Below are 22189 nucleotides of genomic sequence, written 5' to 3'. Positions count from 1 at the left end.
GCCAAGCAACCAGAGCTTCCAGGGACTAAACCACTACCAAAAGACTATACAGGGACTGACCCAGGGCTCCAACTGCATGTGTAGCAGAGAATAGCCTTGTTGGGGCACCAGTGGAAGGGAAAGCCCTTGGTCTTGCCAAGGTTGGACCCCCAGTGCAGGGGAATATGGGGGGGCAATAAAGAGGATGTATAGGGGGAATACCTGTATGGGGGAGGGGGAGAGGAGGTAATGGGGGCTTATGGACAAGAAACTGGGAAGGGAAATAACCTTTGAAAGGTAAGTAAAGAAATATATCTAATAAAAAATTTAAAAATTTTTTTAAAAAGTAGCCCAGAAACAAATTTTGAAAAAATAAATTAGAAATCAAATATTTGCTGTACACATGAACTGTTTTAATTTAGAAATCAAAAATGGGAAAAATAAAATCTATGTAGGTTTTATCGTATTAGAGTCTGAGAATTCTTAAGTATTAACAATAAGCAGAAATAGCTCTTGAGATATTAAAGACACATCAGCTTTAACAGTTTTGTGCTAGAGAGTTTATTTCCAAAGAGGTTTCATTTTGATATTCAACACTGGTATGGCACATGCTCACTGGCAGAGAGCACTTGCATGTGTCTTTTTATGACCTTTCATGAGAAAACACCCAAACTTTCTGTCCTAAGCACTTTAGTTGTTGGAAACCCCTTACTAACAATTTTGTATGCTTCCTGCTTCTCCTGTGTAATTGTATTGGCTAGCACAAACAATTAAAACGAAGATCACACTATTTAACTTTTAGATTTCTTGCCTTTCCTTTTTCCTAAAACCATTTTGGGGCTGGGAGAGGTGGGGCTTAATGGATAAGATCTCTTGCTTTGCAAGCATGAGGACTTGAATTTGGCTTCCCAGCATACACAGAGAAAGTCACAGGTAGCTGTGTGTGCCTGAACCCCAAGCATAGGGGAGGGGCAGAGACAGGTGATCCTGATAGATCCCTGGCCAGCCATCCAAAACAGCTGCTTGCACTTCAGTGAGTGACTCTGTGTTAAGGTTGTAAGGCAGAAAATGATAAAGAAAGATACCTGGTATCCTGCTTTGGCTTCAGTGTGCTTAGACACACACACACACACACACACACACACACACACACACACACACACACACACACCCCACAGAGTCCTATCATTTATGACATAGTATTTCCTTCTAAGTGTTTTTATTTAAAAAAAAACAAGAAATTATACTTTACATGGCTAATACAAAATGATTTTTTGTGTATATGTCTGTGTACATAATTTTCCTCGCTTCATGAGAAGGGTCACTGTGTTTCTCAGAAACAATGATCATGTAGTAATATAGATATAAAATCCTGGTGTGCTTTAGTTTTCACTTCAGCCTTAGCTTTTGGAGGCAAAAAAAAAGATGTTCTTTAAAACAACATAAACACATCAATAAAACACACACAGCACATACAGTGGTTACCATATTTAAAGTAATGACATTAGATGTTCAAAACATTACACAAATGTTTAGATTCCTTTCCATGAGTGAGAGATGAACAATCCGTAGCCATCTTGTGCAGAGATAGCCCTTAAATGGACATCAAGGCACATTCTTCAAAACTGTCTCTCTAGAACCTCTAACGTAGATGAGGCCGTGCATTGCTCATATTTTGCTTTTATACATCTAAGGTTCTACCTAATGTGACTCAAACTTCAGTGTGAATTTATCATAGTTACTGCCCCTATAAATCACTAAGACCTGTTTCACTCACACATTTGGAGACTCGCAGAGTTTCTTAAACTGAGGCTATGAATTAAGATGACGAGGTAATTTTGTTCATGTTTTCAGGAAAGAAAAATCAATGCTCAGAAAGTCAAATTAGTTGATCGCATCACCAAAATAAGCAGAAGAAACTCGATATAAATGATTTAAATATCAACAAAAAGTGTGAACTACTCACTGGATAAAATTAGTTCTTTATTAAAGCTTACTATTTTTTTTTGGTTCTTTTTTTCGGAGCTGGGGACCGAACCCAGGGCCTTGCGCTTCCTAGGTAAGCGCTCTACCACTGAGTAAAGCTTACTATTTTTATTTTAAAATGGGGTATTATCAAATGATTATGATACTTCATATCTAAACTCAGTCTGCAGATGATTTAAGAGATACTTTTCAATTCATTTATTACTTATTTTGAAAATCTTTTGTAGCCCAACCCAGGCTGTCTTCAAGCTTGTACATTGGCACTCTAAGAAAAAAAATCATCAAGTAAAATAACGTTTACCTTGTTTATCTTGTTTATCTTGACCACAACACACAAACACACACATAACACATATACACATGTACTACACAACACGTGGCATATACACACATACAGAATGTGAATAATACCTATAGAAATATCTTTTTGACAGAAAGTCGCATAGATAGCAGAAGTCAAGACTGAATACATTTGCTTGTTGAGGGTGAAAACTGGGATTGTCAGTAAATTGTAAAGGTGAACAGCAAACGTCAAAATGTTCTGGAGTCTGATATAAAAGCTGCCTTATAACAGAAAGTACTAGTAAAAGGACAATTCAAATGATGACCCACATCTCTTCCATAACTTTTAAAATTCTTTTGAAGAATGCATAGAGAAATAGCATCTAATCAAACATGGTATCTTTTAGTAATGTCTTCTTTATTTCTACAGAAAGAAGAGAAACTGAATGCATAATTGCTAAGGTGGGGATGCTGTTTGAACATTGCTTTTCCAGGCATGTTGGAGAGATCTTCTAGGGTCTGCAAGGTATTCTGGGGATGATGGTGTGGTCCATCAATGCTGCCTTTGTGTTAAAGCTATAAAGTTTTGGAATTTGACTAGGGGATTACTTGACAGGTGAAGATGAGATCATTGAAATGGGTACCATACTGCTTAGGTTAAAAGACTAGTGATCCTACTTTATAGTTATGTAAATTTAGATTATAAGTAAAACTTCACTAAGCTTCAGTATCTTCATGAGAGAAATTTTTATCATGCCAACTAATGAGGTTTTATGAGAATTTCAATAACTCCTCTAGAGAACTCAACACATAACATGCTCAGTTTGAATTAGGTATTATTAATTTTCAATCTATCTAAATTATATTTACAATGTTTTGTCAAATGCCAAAATGAGGGTAGGGTAAAAAGTAAATAAATAACTTTTCTAATATTCATCTCTTCCATAAACAACTTGAACATCTTTCCCGGTAGGAACACATCTTCCTGAGAGCTAAAAGACCTGAGGGAGACATCACAGCATATGGTTATTATACATAAAAGAAAATAAGATACATTAGTGAGTGCAGCCAGGGCAGTTTTGCCTCCTTGATATTGCTCCTCCCCTAAGTCTGGTTAGTAGAGAAAAAGACACTGTGTGGGGTAGAAAGAATCCTAGTACCACTCTGGCCTTCAGGTGATCTCCTTAGCCCATGCCAGGAGACCCTGACAGTGAATCCTCACAGAATTGCATTGCAGAAACGCTTTTGAGACCAAATATCTAGACACTCCCCTATGAAGTAAGATCCCATTTGTCCACTTTAAAAAGAGGGAAAGGGGGTAAAATGATGTGATTGTATTAAAATCTCCAAAAACAAAAGGATTTTTTTAAAAGTCAAAGAAGCTCCCTCATTCCTAGACTTGGGAAGATTGCTCAGTCAGTAAAATATCTGCTGCACAGCCAGAGGACTAGGGTTCAGGTAACTCGAATCCACATAAAGGGCCAGAACACTAGTGCTGTGTGTGGTAAAAAGCCTGGAAACTCGGTGGCCAGCAAAGCTAGTCAATGGTGGGAGCTGGGTTCAGTGAGAGACCCTATCTCAAAACATAGGTGGAGCAGGTTAAAAGATGACATCTGACATCATCCTTTTGTCTCTTCACTTTCGTATACATATACCACACACATACACACACATGAAGATCAAGCTGTGTATCTGCTACATATGTGTAGGGAGCCTAGGTCCAGCCCATGCATGCTCTTTGTTTGGTTGTTCAGTCTCTGTGAGCCCAGGTTAGTTGACTCTATAGGTCTTCTTGTGGTGTCCTTGACCCCTCCAGCACCTTTAATCCTATCTCCAACTCTTCCACAAGTCTTCCTGAGCTTGCCTTGATGCTTGGCTTTGGGTCTCTGCATCTGTTTCCACTGGCTGCTGGATGAAGCCTCTCTGAAGACAGTTACACTAGGCTCCTGTCTGCAAGCTGAGCAGAGTATCATTAACAGTGTCAGGGGTTGGTACTCCCGTGGGATGGGTCTCAAGTCATTGGATCAATCATTGATTGTCCACTTTCTAAATCTCTGTTCCATCTATATCCTTGTGCATATTGTAGGCAGGACAAATTTTGGATTGAAGGTTTTGTGGGTAGATTGATGTCCCTCTCCCTTCACTGGAAATCTCACCCTGCTACAGGAGGTGTCCACTTCAGTCTCCATATCCCCAGCTCTTAAGAGTCCCAACTACAGTCACTCCTATAGACTCCTGATATCTCGCTTGTCCCAGGTCTCAGGCCAGTCCCAGAGATGCCTCCACTGACTTCTGTTCTTTCTCTTAGCCCTCTCCACCCCCACTTTAAAACCTACTTATAGATGGCTTCATTTTTTTATATTAGAAACCTTAAAACTTTTATAAAACTTACTAGAAGTAAATCTGTAAATTGAGGAAATAAATCAACATTCAAAATTATCTTGCTCATTAATATGCCATATAAAATGAGGTAAAAGAATTCACCATGTGTAAAAATGTAAAACATGTAGGAAAAATAAAAATAGAATAAATTATATCAACTTGGTAAAGCAGTTTTACAATGTAAGCTATCAAATAGCCATGAAATAAATTGACTAAAACACAAGTAAACATACCTTGTGCTCATGGCTTGAGTTAGAATCATTAAACATTATCTCTGAGGATTGGGACAATGGATACCTTGAAAAATACTTTCTACACAAGTGTGAGGACCTGCTAAAATCCCTAGCATGGGTGGGAAAAACAAATAAACAAGCAAGCAAGCAAGCAAACAAAAAGCTAGGTATGGCATCGTGTGCCTCTAACCTACTCTAAGGAGGTGGAAACAGGAAAATATGGGAGGAGGAGCTACTCCAGACATCTGGTAAGCTTTGAAGAAGTCTCCTGCTGCTGCCTGAGGTTCAAGATGTAGAACTCTCAGCTTCTTCTGCACCATGTCTGCCTGAATGCTCCCATATTTCTCACCATGCTGACAAAGGACTAAACCACTGAAAATGTAAGCTGGTCTCAATTAAATGTTTTCCTTTATAAGAGTTGCTGTGGACATGATGTCTCTTCACAGCAATAAAAAAATCTTAACTGGGACATCTTGTCCCCTAAAATAATAATGATAATGAAAGCATACATACATATATACAGATACAAACATACACACATGCACACATGCACACACAAATAATAAAAATAAAATTCTTTCTTAAAACAATATAGACCAACACAAAAGAGTAGAAAGCCCAGAAATAACTTCATGCATATGTAAAGTTGCTGAAAATACACAATGAAGGTAAGATAGTCTTTGATTAGCAGTGTTTGAAGATCTAAATATCTATGTGCAGAAGGAAAAGACTAGGCATTCTCTCATATTATTTTTAAAAATTAACTCTAAATGAATTGAAGATTGAAAAACAGGACTGAAACAGTTAATGTACATGGAGATATCATAAAAAAAGAGAAGCTTTTGGGTTTTGTTTAAGCAATGATATTTTTGTCACTCCTAAAGCATAAGTAACACAAGTTCAACTAGACACTGGTGGTAATGTTGATTTTAGCTTCTGCAGGGCAAAAGAATATTAGCTTACCACATATTTCTTTTTCCTCTTTTATTGAAAATAGTTTTCTTTTTTTCTTCCTTCCTTTCTTCCTTCTTTTCTTCCTCCCTTCTTTCCTTCCTTTCTTTCTTTCTTTCTCTCAAATAATATATCCTGGCTATGGTTTCCTCTCCGTCTACTCCTCCCAGTTCCTCCCCATCTCTCCTCCCATCTAGATTCACTCCCTTTCTGTCACTCATTAGAAAACAAACAGGCTTCTAAAAGCTAATAATAACATAAGCTAAAACAAAAACTGGCACCTCAGAACAGGATAAAAGAAACAAAGAGACGGAAAAGAGCCCGAGAGAAGGCAAAAGAAACAGAGGCCCACTTGTTTGCACACTTAGGAATCTCATAAAAATACTGAGCTGGAAGCTATAATATGAGTGCAAAGGACCTGTAGGATAAAATAGGGAAGAGAATAAATATAAATAATGTAAAATAAAAATAAAACATAATAAGATACAATTAAAGGAAAACACCCTGACATGAACCTCCAAAGACGCCTTTGAGTTTGTTTTTAGTTGGCCATCTATTGATCCACTGCTAGTAGACAAGCAGCCCACTCTTAATACCTTAATACCACATATTTTCAAATCACACTTTTAATTGATTGGTGGATGAATTGGTTAATGGTTAACGGTTCTGGAGGTTGAATATAGGTACTCTTCCACTGTACTTTACATATCCTTAACCCACATTCTGTCACACATCTGATAAGAGGATATTCAAAATTCGTTAGGAACTCAATTCAAGGCAGAAAAATGATTTTAGTCTTAAAATTCAGATGGTCTGAATAAAGATTTCTTTAAAAGGGCAAACAAAAGGTCAATAGGCACAGATCTTTTTTTTAATGAGGAAAATGTAAAATAAATTCTTAGCGAGATACTACCCTGTTAGAAGAGCAATTTCTAAAAAGTCAAAGATAAAAGGAGTTGATGAGGATGTGGGAAGAAATAACCCTTGAATCCTGTCGTAAGGAATGATGAGCATTATGAAGAAGAATATGGAAGCTTATTCAAAATTAAAAATCTTACCTCTTTCTCAGGACGACACCAGATGGCAGGTGATGACGGGGCAGTATAGGAGGTTCCAGAGAACTGGACCCAGATGCAAGGCGGAAACTTGATGGAGGACTCAGCAGTGGCTTTAGGGGCCATGGGACTTGTGGAGGCAAAGCTGAAGACAAGGCATGGGTCTTCATCAACAATCTGGGCTGCCTGGTGAAGGAAAAAAAAGATAAAGTCCCTGGAGAGCTGTTCTCCCTTTTCATCAGGTAATCTGACATTATTGAGTTTTTCCTGGGAGAACATCTCAAAGATGAGGTTCTAAGGACCATGCTAGCACAGAAGTAGATTAGGGATGGCCAGCCAGAGAACCAGGATCAAGGTATTTTTTTTTTCTCACCATTAGGTCTCCAATGACTACATTGGTCATGTTTATTTCCGGTTAATTGCTCTAAGGAAGTAGGCACTGCAGCCCAAAGGGCTATCACTTTGCTAAGTTTTCTATTCTCTACACAGACAGGCTATAAGGGAAACAAGATTGGGAACCCTCATACCATCCCATGCGATGTGACAGCTACTGAAAAGAACTTGGTACTGGTGTGCCTTACCACTGCCCCCAGAGGCACTGGCACTGTCTCTGCTTCTGTGCCCAAGAAGCTGCCGCTGCTGGCTAGTATTGACACGACTTTGTCAATGATGCCATCCCCAAATCTACCGCTATCTGACCCATGACCTCTGAAAAGAGGCTGTACTCATCAAGTTGCCTTATCAGGAATCCACTAACCACTTGTGAAAGCCCACACCAGAGTCTCTCTTCAGAGGATCCACTCTCCATATCTTGCTATCACAGAGGGATGTTAGATCAGAAAAAAAGTGAATTAAGTGTGAGACAAATTGAAAGTAGGACTACCATATGGTCTCGCAACCACATTATATAGAATGTACATATATTAGTTTGTTTATGCTGCTGTAAGAAAATTCCACAACTTGAGTAACTGCTGGATGACAAGTTTTAACAACTGATAAGTTGAAACCAATTTTGGATAACACATCCAAGCCATAGCACGTTCAAAGGGAGTGCAGCCTGTAGGAAAACAGTCTGAATTCTCATGTCCACTGTAGGTTTACTCACAATAGGCAAGATATAAAGTAAACATAAATGTCTATCAACAGATAAGTGGATACTGAAAGTGTGGCATACACACAGGATGAAGTCCTTTCAGTCTTAAAATGAAGTAATTCTGATTTAGAACCACATGGATAACCAGAGGGCATTATCCTAAGTGAAGTTAAGAGACATGTAGAAGGAGAGATAGTAATTGGCCTCACCAACATATGGGATCAAAATGTTGAGTTCATCGGTCCCCAGCTCCGAAAAAAACAACCAAAAAAAAAAAATGTTGAGTTCAGAAAAGCAAAACATCCAACGGCAGTTGTGGATAAACTGAGTGGGAGGAAGGGGTTGTTGAGGTGATGTTGGCAAGGACTGTAACATTTCAGTTAGAACAAAGATATGCCAAAAAATTCTATTGTCCTGCGTGGTGGCTATGTTAATAATAATTGATTGTGCACTTGAAATTTTCAGCAAAGTAGGTCTTAAATGTTCCCATCCAAAAAAGCAATACAGTGACTCTGTGAGGTGATGAAATGTTTACTATCTCGACTGAAGTATTTCATAATGTTTACATAGCTCAGAACCTCATGTTCTATAGTACACACACACACACACACACACACACACACACACACACACCACCCCACACACAATGTTTTAGTTATGCTTCAGTGAAGTGGAAAGAGAAAAATGGCACCGTAATAAGGAAAATGACTGAAGAGACTTGCAGGTTTGCTGAGTACTGCTGACAGACCAGTCAGAACGCGCATTTTGTGAAAGGAAAGGAGCCCCTCATGCTCCCAATTTGCACCTTGCATAAGTAGACACTTATGAGAAGGTGATAAAATTCTGCACCTTGTGCTGGTAAACTAAACACTTCAGAGATACAAGGCCACAAAGCTGAGAATCAGTAAATTCTGTGACTACAGAGACAAGCACAGGTTCCTCTGTGGAGATTTCCTGCTAGACCGTGTCTGGAATCAGAAGACTGAAATTACTCACTGGTCACTCACCAAGATCCCCTGTCGGGTGATTTCCTAAATGTCGTAACTTCAGGAAAATATCTTCTTTGCTCTTAATAATTCACTACGTCTTAGGAGGTAGGAAAACAACACTTCCTGAGAAAGTGTGATAGCTTTCAATTTCAAAGGTTACATCACAGAACGAGTATCTCTGGACATAGATCCTACATCAGAAAAGCAGTGCTTGGTACCTGCCGGGGAGGAGTCTTGTTCAAGGGCTTAAAGCTAAATGAATAATTGCTGAACCAGTAAACAGGAAAATCTCAACAACACCAACTTGCATTTGGTACTAATAGAGTCTAATTGGAACTAGCCCTAGGCAGATACAACAGGTGTGGGATGGTCTTAACTGCCTAACCTTTACCCACAGACAGAGCCAGTGAGGGAGCCAGAGCGGGGGTGGGGAGGAGGGAGGGAGGGAGGAAGACTCCTTCTTTCCATTATTCAGGACCTCCTGTATTCAGAAACTATGTTCACAGGAATCAGCTTATGTGGAAACCATTTTATGGCAGGGTATCACACATAGGGGCACACACAAAGTTCACCAAGACCAAGGGCCCTTGCTAGGTCCTAGTGCAGCAAGAGCAGCGAGTTGAAGTGGAGGTCCTGCCACACTGGAGCGCCTCCTATTGGCTTTCATTGTCTTTCTCACTGTGGCCAATATCCCTCAAACTGCATTTGCGCTGGTGTCTCTAACCCCTGCTGTGCTCTTATTAATGTGATTCAGGCTCGGCCTCTTTGCCAGCATACTCCAAGGACTCTTTCGCCATACAGTTAGCCACAGACACCACATTTATTTGAATGATTCTCCCTTTTGTTCTTTCCGCAAATGAGGTTGGAGGAGGATTGAAAGGATGCTGGTTTGAGTTTCTGTGTCACCGCTGAATAGAAAGAACTGTTACATCCAGTTACGCAACACTGAGAGGCCGCTGTTTCCTGAACCCGTTCTTACCTGTACGGACAGACAAAGGGTATGCGGGAACTGAGCTGAGAACTGGCTGCTTTCCTGAACTGAAATTGTCCAAATGGCACTTCCTGATGAGTCATGGAGAGTGCACGGGGAGGGGCCTCTTGTGTGATTACCAAGGTTACTGAAGCACTCTGCTATTGCGAAATAGCCCAATGGTGTTGATTCTATATAAAGTCAGACATGTTGGCTGCATCGTTCAAACTGAAGACCCTTAGAAAGATTAGTCTCCATACACATTTTATAGACATCACAAATACCTTTGAGAGGTACACATCTTCTCAACAAATGGTTTTTATTTCTCCAAGCACTAGAGTTACAAATTAGCTAACTGACACATTAGGCAGGCTTCGTCACCTGATCAATAATTAATCACATCGCCACCATCCGGGAAAGCACCAGCGTCTGCCAGATGAATGAAAAGTGGCATTTATTATGTAGCTTGAATAAGACGTGTGTACAGCACTTGGAACTTAGAAGGTGCTGAGCGATAGCCGTTCTCATAATTAGAAATAGAAACATCTAGAATAAATGAATATTTGGTTGCCAAGGCAGTCTAAAAAAAGGCTTGTTTTATAAACTTGTTCCTGAAATCTCACGTAGTTGTGATGAACATGAGGCATGTGACTGCCACGCACACCCTGGCGGTTCAAGCAGCTCTTTCAAGAAGCCTGGGAGGTTTTTATCACATAACCTCTAATCCTCAAAATTATTTACTAGGAGATACACATGAGTAGTGTCATCACTCTTGGGGAAGGAGGAGGAAACAAAAGAACTCAATAACTTTTAAGACACAGCCCTACTCTCTTTTCTAGTTTTCCCAAGTATTTAGAAAAGTGAAAGTACTTCTACATAGGCTACTAAATGGAGCCCATTCCTTATGAGAGGCACAATCCAAATCCTTCTGGAAAATGACTGAATCCAAATTCCTTCTTCGTCACTTTTGGTACCAGATATGCTTAAAGGAGTTGGTGGAGAGTGTGTTCTTTGCCTTCTGAATTCTCGCTGTTGTCCAGATCACTGAACGATGAGTCTTAGTCTTAGTTCCCTAACTATAAAATGGGTATAATGGTGACATTATCCTCTTCACCGATTGTTGTGAAAATCAACTGGGAAAAATGTAGGAACTTACTCAAACACATTTAAAAAAACAAGCTGCTTCAGGAAATCTTCTGGACATAGACGGCACAAAAACTTAGAAGACACAGCCCCCCCATCTCTGCCTCAGTCAGAGTAGGTCCACTCATAATAATGTGCCTTGTGATGGAGACGTACCCAAAACCCACTTAGACATACATTAGAGGGCAAACAGAGGGCAGGCCACCCAATCGTTTATTTTTAAGTAGAGTGTCATAGGAGCATGCGTATATAATTATACCTTAACTCATGCAAGTATATTTTCATCATTCAGTTCTTAGCATTTCTTGTTTTTCCTTCATCGTGGAGCTACTGATTGGAGGTCTGAGTTCTATTTTTTCACAAAGTCTACCTAGAAGAGGTCATATATGCTTCCCAATAATTACAGTTTTCCTAAAGTAGAGTGGTTCCTTGAAGACACTTAGAAAGCAGTTAAACCTGTAAAGATGTGTAGTGAGCCCTGCGGTTTAGGGAGGGTAGCCAAGAGGCTCTATCATTGAAGCTGGCACATAGGTAGGTCAACAGGTCAGAGGGGGAAAGCATTGGTGATGGATGGCAGGGAGGAGGCTTTCAATGCACAGGGAATGGTGTGTGCTAAACCAGAGAGATGCCTCAGCAGTTGGGAGGCATGCTCTCCCGTGCAGAAGAATCTGATTCCAGCATCCACACTGGGTGACCTGTGACTCCAGATCTGAGGTCTTCTGGCCCTCTGTCCTCCTCAGCACCCTCTCACATGTGCTCATACCCACACATGATCACATGTGCATACACGTAATTTTTAAATCATAAATCTTCTCTTAAAAATCAGAGAGGAGCAAATTGTAAAAAATAAACTTTCGATGTACTTTCCTAATGCATCCTTGGGAAAGGTGATCCAAATGCAGGTTTCTCAAGATCTGCCCACTGTGTCCAACCTGTGACTGTATCTTCTAAGTTTGGCTTTGTTTTCTAAGTTTCCTAAGTTTCCTAAATACTCGGCTCATCACTGTGCTACCTGTTTAAAATTTCTCAGGAGGCTCGCCCACAGGCTATACTCCCACATCAGCAAGGACAGAGATAGCTAAGAATGAGCACACTTCTAGCACAGGGTGAGGCTGACCAGTAATGACTGGCTGTGAGGGTGAAATGCTCACTTACCACAGCAAAGCAAAGCACACTCGAGAGTTACCCTCAGCTACTCTCCCTGCCGCAAACTATGATTGCAAAAAGAGTACTGCCTGGTGCCTGTCGATGAGGATGGCTTTGTCTAGCATGTCTTTCTTCAGGTATGGCTCCTTACCTCACAGTCCTCCTCTTTGGTCATTTTCAAATGTCACCTACCAACCATGTTCTTTGCCTTGATTCCCACCATCCTTAGGCTGATGGTCGTAGGCTTGCTTTTCAAGGACACATTTCCTGAGCCTCTGTTCATATGGTTCTTTCCTTTTGCCTGGAGCCTCTATCTGCACATGCAAGAAGATTTATTTCCTGTTTGAAGTTCAGTATTCCTACCATGCAAACAGCATCTCCCACGGTACAGTCAGCAGTTTCACATTAAATAGTCAACTGAAAAAAAGGACCATTTGAAGATGAAGAAAATATGGCTACAATTTTGGAACACACTTCCAGAGATAACAGAAACCTTTGGAATATAAAGAATTTGAAGAAAGGAAGGGCTGGGAAGATAGCTCAGGCAAGCACATAGAACTTGAGTTTGGTACACACCCCTATCAGAACACATGTTAAAAATAAGACATTCCCTTGGCCTGGCAGTGTGTTCTGATAATCCTCAGGCCTGGGAAGCAGAAACATGCAGATCCCTGGGGCTGGCTGACTAGCCAGTCTCTCCTACTTGTCATGTTTCCAGCCGATGAGAGATTGGATATTGAAAGAAAAACGATGCTCAAGAAGTGACATCTCATGTTCTCTTCTGGCACAGGAACACATGTGCAAATGCACACACATCAACAGGAACACGTGCATGTGATTTTAGAGGAGCTGTGTCCTTGTCTGGACTTGTCTCCTACAGAGAGATTAGAAAGGCTGAAACAGAGAAACTTTGAGGAAAGATCATAGGAGCTGGGATATTTGATATACACAGGGAGTACTTACGTGCTTAGTCTATGAACCATATACTGAAAGATTTCCAGCTGGTTTGTGAATTCACTTTTTGCTGGGAATAAAGCTAAAAGGAGCACTATACACTTTGTCTAGTTTATTTCACATGCAGTTTAACATTCAAGTATTTTCTTCACCTACATTAGTTTTGCCATCAACAGTAAGTACATCAAGATCAACAATGTGTTGTAAAACATTAGAATTTCATTAGGCAGCTATGGGAAAATATAAGTTTGTTAATGTTTGGGCCATTATCCCTGAGCCTTAATTTCATAAAAGAATTAGTTGGTATGACATTGTCTTTCAAAGATCTTCTCAGTGCCATTCCATGGTCTGTTGTGAGTGGCTGGACTTGCTTTTCATGGATGTGTGTGCTCCATATGTAAATGTGTTAAGAGCCATGATTAGGCTTGGCCTGCAGGTTTGGTGGCCCATCCTGAAGGTATCGTTGGTCTAAAGGAAAAGGAAAGACAACCAAAAATTCACATGTGCCCAGGACAACAGCAATGGCCCCTGAGAACCTTTCCACCCATAAGAAAGACAAAGATGATTAATTTCTTGGGAGAATGGAGAAGTAGGTAACATTGTTAGGCCACTAGTTGGCTATTCACAGGCTTGAAGAATATTAGTGCTGGACGTCCCTCCTAATCAATAGCTCATAAAACCAAAGATTGATCTGGGTTCGACGGCATACACTTTTAAACCTAGTAATCTGGAGGCAGAGGCAGGGGACTTTCTGTGAGTTCAAGACCAGCCTTATCTGCATTGAGAGTCCCTGGCTAGCCAGGCTGTATAGCAAGACCTTGCCTGAAAACAATAAATAAATGAACCCAAAGACAGGGATTTCAGGACTCTACAAAACTGTTAGGTTGAGTTGTATCTGTTACTCGGGGAAGAGGCCTAGCATTCTGAGCTTCTCCAAAGGTTGGCGACTATCTAAATCTAACTCCAGCGACTCTACATTTCATACATCAATCTAGTGCAACACTTTCTGATTTTCTTTTTAAAAAAGCAGTATTTCCTCATCCTGTAAAACAATTAAATGGGCTTGTCAGTCACCTGGATAGGACAAAAGACTTCCCCTTGGTAAAACTGACAGTTCCAGAGACTTTAGAAAAGGTACAAAAGCTAGCTAAAACACAAATTGACACAATGGTCTTTTCGGTTCCTGTTCTCTGTCACTCCTTGAGCGTGGCCCACTTTACTCTCTAATGAGCTCTCTCTGTGTTCTATACTGTGGCTCTCCTCTGAATTCTGGTCAAGGAGATCACAAGGAGTACAAGCTCAGAGGAGCCCAGAGGAAAAGCTTAGTGACAGAGTCACCCTTAATTGAAAACTCAAATAGCCTACATTGCACTGAAATATATAAATATACAATACAAAAAATACCCCCCCAAACAAACAAAAATGCATTTAGACAATCTTCAATGAAAAGACATAACCAGTAGAAAATTCAGTTTTGCTATTACATAAGGAGGAATCAGTCTGATAGAAAATACTGTTTTGCTATTATAGAAGAAGGCTCACATCTGTGTGTGTGTGTGTGTGTGTGTGTGTGTGTGTATCTGTGTGTATCTGTGTGTATATGTGTGTGTATTTGTGTTCCTGTGTGAATGTGTATGCTTGTGTGTGTTTTTGTATATGTGTCTCTGTGTGTTTGTATGGGTCTGTGTGTGAGCATATGTATGCATTTGTGTGTCTATGTATGTATTTGTGTGCCTGTGTTCCTGTGTGTTCCTGTGTGTGTGTCTATGTGTGTGAGCTTGTGAGTGTGTGTGTATGTGTGTGTGCGCGCGCATGTGTCTGTGTCTCTGTGTGTGTGTGTGTGTGTGTTCATGGACACAGTGCCAGTGTGCATGCCACAGTGTCTGTGTGCAGATTGTATCTTGTCAGAGGACGAAACCACAGAACAACAAATAGAATGGATTAGCTCTCCGGTTAGACAAGCACAGAAGAAAATCATTTGTGCGAACATTTGTCCCTGGCCTCAGGCAGATTTGCAGCTTGCCCCTAAGAAGCTGAAGTGGGAAAGATGAGAAGAGAGAGGGGGGTTATTTTCTCCACTTCCGCAGTGTGCTGACCTCACCCTTCCCTTGAATGGTTGAGTCTGTGGTTAAGCCAGCATTCATGATTTCCTTCAATCTGGGTTACACAGAGAACCCCAGCTATTTTCCATAGACTCGGGCACCAGCTGAGTCTTCCACTCTCACAACATTTCCCCATAATTCTGTTAGGTCCCATAAAAATGGGACCTTGACCTAGACATAAGGACACACTTTCTTGGGCTCTCTTGTCCTTCATGGTCACACCAAGGACAGGAAGAACATGTCTCATCGTCCCTTCCTTTGCTCCCTGTAGGATTTGCTGCTGAATGCCTTGGGCTCTGATAACAATGAAATTTGACATTCTAGAATTATTTTATTGGAAATAGGTCTATATTTTTAAATGAAGATCTGAACAATAATTGGAAACAAAACTCTCTTCTAAAACCCGAAGCCTCCTGGAATGATTAAAACACAGGACAGTGAGTTAAGATTCCTTCTTGATTCACTTTGAATTTTCCAAATGAGGAATGTTGTTCATGAATGTTTTAAGACTCACTTTAATGCATGTTTCATCAATGTTAAGTGTATGGACAAATTTCCTTTTAATTTTACCTTTTACAAGTAAAATTGAAAGTGTCCTGCTCAGACTTCAAGGGGCATTAGCTCTCTCCTCGCATCTTCTCTCTGGTCTTATGAGAGTGGTCCATTGTGCCCCAGGACAACAGTCTCTTTGCAGCTCTGAATCTTAGACACTAAAGACAGCCTCTCTTCAATGGGGTTACTACAGGGGAAAAAAAGAAATTTCAGTGCTTCATAGAGGGACAATCTAATCCTCTTTGCTGGTACATCTGCTGCGGCCGTTTTGCTCTGCAAATCAAAAGGCATCCCATTAATTGAAGTTCCTTTTCCTTTCATTTTTATTCAGTTTGTGAAATGTGACCAGTATTCAGCAAAAAGGAAGAAAAAAAGTTTCAGGCCACTTTATTCACAAATTTCCACCCGAAGGGTGTGCACTTGGACTTGTTGTCTGATTTCCGCTTACTGTCCTCCCCCCTCCCCTTCTATTCGATGGAAGGAACCCTTCTCTGGCAGACTGCAGTACATTCAGAGGGCTTTACAAAACAAAGCTTTGAGCTCTGAGTCAGCAACAAACTCATCTTTGTTCGTGTGCTTCTATTAAGGAAAGAAGGCCAATTTTATGCAGGTTTCTATGGCTGGCTTCACAAAGGCATCTCTCTGTGTGCAAGCTCTCTGGCAGGGACAGCCGACTCTGAGATCATCGCTTTCAGTAATCAGCAGCTGCAATGAAGATCAGAGAGGGAAAATCATAAACTGGTTTATAGAGTGATTTTCCTGAGGAGACTGAAATATAAATTCATTCGAGGGTTAGCAGTCAATAAAGGCAGCCTGTTGGCTGCATGCGTGTGCAAAGCTCAAAGCCGCCTCTGCATTTTCCTTCAGCACCAAACATACTTGGATTGGATATTCCCATCATTCGTCTTGAAGAGGAAGTGAAACTCATTTGCATTTCCCTGGGTTTCCCTGGAAATTCGCAGGAATTCCTCCCCATTTAATGGTGTTTAGTGTGTTGGGGATTATGTTGAATTGTAATATCTCAGTGTGTCTCCAGGCTGTGAACACTTGTTGAACAATATAGTGCAGGTTCCATAAGATTCTCAATCGGACCACCTGGAGGCGGTTTAAGACTTCTGAGATATATGACATACTTTTAGAAGAAACGAAATACTTCCAACGGGCTCCCGAGGCAAACATTTAAAAGTCAACAACACAAAAGCATGCCCATTCGTCATGAGACTTTCGGATAGTGGTTGTCAACCTGTGGGTTGAAGGACCCTTTTGCAGGAGTGGCCATCAGAAAACACAGATATTTACATTGTGATTCGTAACAGCAGCAAAATTCCAGTTCTAAAGTAGCAATGAAAGTCAGTTTATGGCTGGGAGGCACCACAACATGAAGAACTGTGTTAAAGGGTCTGAGTACTAGGAAGGTTGAGAACCTGCTTCAGGAGATAGAGAACTCCATAGAGCAATCTGTGCTCAAGTTTTTTTTTTTTTTAAGAATATTTCAAGAGGTTCATGTATGTTCAGAATTTTAATTTTGCATATTAATTAAGACTTGATAGAAAGTTTCAAACTTAAACTTCTTACAGTTCCAGGACATCGTAGAATCTAAAATACGCTAAGAAGGGGCATCCCTTTTATCCCTTCTCCCTTCAATAGACTTTTGCTCCAAAGATTGTACTTGGAGGCAGTTCTGACCATGGCTGACGGTTAGCACAGAACAGTCTTTGAAGGGATCAAAAACCCAGACTCTCCAGGACTGTGATATATTCTGAAAAAAATAAAAGGAACATATTTGATTTTCTGTGGGTAAATAAAATATTTGTGATTTGAAGGTATCTGAAAGTATGTATTCATAAAACAATTACAATGTCAACTAAGAAGAATGCTTACTACCTTTTTGTAAATAGAAAACATTTGGAACCTCCAGTTGTGAAAGAAGAGTTTATGATTCTCCTTCAGAATCCTATAGCATAAAGCCAGAGCTAAAAGGGGCACTTAGACATTATTTTTGCAACCCATAGGAAGAACAACAATATCAACCAACTAGACTCCTCAGAGCTCCCAGGGAATAAACCACCAACCAAAGAGTACATACACATGGAGGGACCCCTGGCTCCAGCTACATATGCAGCAGCAGAGGATGACCTTGCCAGACATCAATGGAAGGAGAGGCCCTTGGTCCTGTGTAGGCTTGATGCCCCAGTGTAGGAGAATACCTGGGCAGGGAGGCGGGAGTAGGTAGGTGGGTAGGGGAGAACCTCATAAAAGCAGAGGGAGGGAGGATGGGATAGAGGGTTTCTGGAGGGGAAACCAGGAAAGGGGATAACATTTGAAATGTAAATAAATAAAATAACCACTAAAACAAAACAAAACAAACAAACAAAAGAAGTTGCTTTTTCGAGACAGCCTTGACTCCTCAATTGGGTTTAATACTCAAAAGCAGAATGAAGTTTGCCACCGCTGTCTTAATTTTCTTTGTCTGTTTCCTTTACTTTGGCTGAAGGCACAGAGATAAGTCATCGTCCTTAACCTTCCTTGTGAGCCATCTTGAATTCCTAGGAGAACAAAACTCTGTGAGACAGACCACCCTGAAATAAGAGTACCCAGGAATGGAAGCATATAAGAATCGGATTGAATTCAAGTGATGAAAACAATTAAGAACTTCTTCAGTACACATTGCGGACCCAGAACTGAGACATTGACTAGAGCACCTACTACGATAAGTGTGCATATCTCTTGTCCCAGTTTTGCCTCTACTACAGCTACAGCTCCTGTCAGTTACCTGACAATGGTTTACGGTTTCTAGATCCCTAGATAGAGGTCAGACTAAGTAAAGTCCTTCTCAGTCTTGCCTCCTTACTTATGCCATCCTGAGGAGAGGTGGCCAAGCCTGCTGGAGCTGCTGGAGCTCTAGTTTTTTACCCTCATGACTTCATGTATAGAACCATGATGGGATTAAGACATGAGAATCCTGTGCTGTTCAAGTATGTGAAAGTTTAGCCTAAGCTACCATACTACCCTTTCCCAATTTATGCTACCAACCACAGATTTCAGAGGGGGAAAGGCCATATTTTCCTTATATCATACTTTCTATTGTAGACTGAGATATGATAGCAAAGACTTTGTTCATTCTTGTTTTTTGTTGCTTTAGGCAAAATATACTTACAGGTGGCAGGTAGAGTGTAAACGAGGTAAATGTGGGCACCCACTTTTCTGCAACACAGAACTAGAGGGGAGAAACAAAGCAATGGGCTGTGTACTTTCCAGTCGTGGTCGTCTCCCTTACTAAAGGGGAAGAAATGTACCTTCAGATCTGATCACACAGAGAAGAAATTACTGATATCCTGAAAGATAGATGCGACCAGTCTATTCTGAAAGATGGATGCCATCAGTCTATTCTGAAAGATGGATGCCATCAGTCTATTCTGAAACTTGTGTGGCTCAGGGAAGTCATCTTCACAGGCGATTAGCCTGATACTTTGTTGTAAATGTTCTGCACTTGGGGATAATAATTCATGATGAGTGAGGATGATCCTCTGAATTTTTGCCCAGGATTTCTGAGCAACTGTTTCTGTTTGTCAGTGACTGATGAATCACGGTTCACATGAGATCTGGTCAATGTGCCAATTGTTGCAAGAAAACAAGAAAGATTTCGACTTTGGAATCCTTGTCACAAGTCTGAACTTCTCTGGGTTGGAAAAGAATCCTGAAGACACATACCTCAGTATTGGATATACCACGGCACATAAAGAATATTTTTGCATTCTCCATACAAGTTGAGACTTGGCTAAAGGGTGTTTCATATATACATATACATATATACATGTGTATGTATATATGTATATATATATATGTTTCATATATGTGAAACATAGTGGTTGAATTAAAGAAAAAGATAGTGACAGAAATTGATAAAAATCAGTACATGTCAGAATGCTTGAAAATTTATGCAAATTTAGAAACTAATATTCTAGGTTTGTCCTTCTATCATTGGCTGTTGTTGGTCTCTGCTGCAGGTTACTCTCTTTCTATGTCTAGCTCTAAACTTTAACTGGAAAGAACAAACATATACACTGGCATCTTAGATAACTCGAGCCCTTCCAGCAAACAGATGCTCCTGGGCCACTTCTTACTTCTAAGGTGTGCATGTCTACAGCTGGTCTTGCCTCTAGAACAATGAATCAAATGGCTAAAGGGAAGGAAACCCTATCAATAGCTTTACAGACAGTGAACAGCAGATTCTAGACCTGTTGAGCACATACTCCACAAGGAAGCCTCCATTTTGCACATTACCTCACAGACTTCTAATTTAGTGTTTATCATGTTGGGGGCAGGAGATGGCAGTGGAGGTGGAGAGATAGTTCAACACAGGGCCTTCTACAGCACACCCTTCCAAGCTTAGCCCAAGTTGTACCAGCTTACTCTACAAACTGTACCAAGTACTGGGCTTTTAATGTAACAAATATGAGAAGGTATTGAAGTGTTTTGATATTCAGATCTTACCATGGATGCCAGGTGATGGAGTCACCTAAAAAACAGCTGGAGAGTTGTATACAAGAGACCATTGTCCCTGTGGGTCCCTGTGAACGGCATCAGTTAACATTGAATACAATGCTCCCACATTCTTCAAAGCCCTTAGAGACACTAAGAAACAGATTTGTCTGTGGGAACAAGCCAAAATGAGATACAAACTTCCACTACCATGCATCTTACTACCTATACCAATGTGGCTTTACTGCCTATTTTGCTTGGCTAATAGACTTTTAATACTCCACTTGTTTTTATCAATAAAACTTTCAGAAAATGCTTCCCCAGAAATACTAAAATTGTAAATAACTTTGGTTGCTCCAAGAACATTCTGGAAAAAGATGAATGTTATGTTGCATAGCATAATCTAGAGTACTTTTTCTTGCTGTGTCTAGTAAATCATTGCTATATTACAGTCCTTCCACACTCTCAAAGAGTCTTTAAATATCACAATTCTCCCCTTTTGCGCCATACTGAAAAGTTACTAAAAACTTCCCAGGTTCTGTTTGTTGTGATAGAATTGTGGCTCATGTCTAGAGAGCAGACAGACCACACCAGGCCAATACAGTCCCATAAAAGAGAGGTTTATTGAGGACAACAGAAACAAAGGGGGAAAGAGAGAGAGAAAGATGGAAAAAAGAGAAAAAGGACAGGAAGGTTCTGCCTTTTATTTAAACTGTGACTGTGACATAACCACTCCAGGTTAAGGTAGGAGTAAAACCAAATGTATGTATTGCCATGGCAACAGATGCGGATCCCTGTCATCTGTGAGTGATGTCTCCATTGGATTCGGAGGTGAAAGCCAGTTTTGGATAGCAACACTGTTCCTCCTTTTCTCAGGGTGTGGCTCAGGATGCTTTCAGGTTGAGCTCTTCAATTGTCCATGTATTAGAGACACATTCTTATCAGGTAGTGGTGAGGGTGAAGAGGTGTCTGAACCTCTAACATTTGGATTCCAGAAGGAGTTTTGGAAACTTCAGTGAGTGCTACAAGACCTGAAAAAGAAATAAATTGCATAAAATGAAAAAACAGAAGTTAATCTGGCCCTGTTTGAAGATGTTAAGATTGTATACTTAAGCCAGGCAGTGGAGCCACAGCCTTTAATCTTAGTACTTCGGAAGCAGAGGCAGTAAGATCTCTGAATTCTGAGTTCAAGGCCAGCTTGGTCTACAAAATGACTTCTAGGGCAGTCAGGACTACACAAAGAAACCCTGTCTCGAAAGAAAAGAAAAGGTTTGTATACTCAAATTTTTTAACAGGGTGATTTTGATTTATGATAAATAGCAAGTGTAAATAAGTGATAACAACTCAAGTTTCAAAATAGTAAGGATTCTTTAACATCAGCCCTTGGAAGACCTGTTATAACAATTGCCTCACGAAAAGAAAATAACAGATATATTTGTGCAATAAGAGATGTATTAACATGAGTTTAAACTTTGTGTACTAAAAGTAGAGTCTTGCAATTCTTTCCTTGAAACAACCTTAAGTTAGTCAGCAGCAATAAGTGCTTAGAAGTGTTATGTTTGCTTCCTATAAATAACAAAGAATGATGATTTCATCTTTAAAGGATTCATTGACAGCAAGGGGGGCCAGATCTTTACCAACTCATGAGAATGCCAAATGCAAAACATTGGCTGTGAAAGGCAAACAGGAAGATCTGAAGATGGCTCAAAAACTCAAAAGTTTAATAGGAAAGCAGAACTATCTAGAGGGATTCATAGGTGTTTAAAAAAATAAAAAGATCTTTTAGAGACTATTTCAAAGTCTTGTTAGTGAAAAATGAATGGCCTCTGAGCTATTCCCATTGGTCAGGTAAGAGTACTTAAAACAGATTCTTAAAAAAACTCACGTAAC

At 40.2% G+C, this 22189-nt stretch overlaps 1 pseudogene; it reads right to left on the bottom strand.

Annotated features, from left to right (window-relative positions):
- The window catches only part of Ddx50-ps1 (DExD-box helicase 50, pseudogene 1), a 92568-nt pseudogene that overhangs the window by 53200 nt on the left and 17179 nt on the right, over window positions 1-22189 (bottom strand).

The sequence above is a fragment of the Rattus norvegicus genome, chromosome 4 (assembly GCF_021556685.1).
Source record: "Rattus norvegicus strain SHRSP/BbbUtx chromosome 4, alternate assembly SHRSP_T2T, whole genome shotgun sequence".
NCBI classification, from domain to species: Eukaryota; Metazoa; Chordata; class Mammalia; order Rodentia; family Muridae; genus Rattus; species Rattus norvegicus.
Note: the sequence above shows the minus strand (reverse complement) of the source record. Positions and strands in the feature narration are given on the sequence as shown.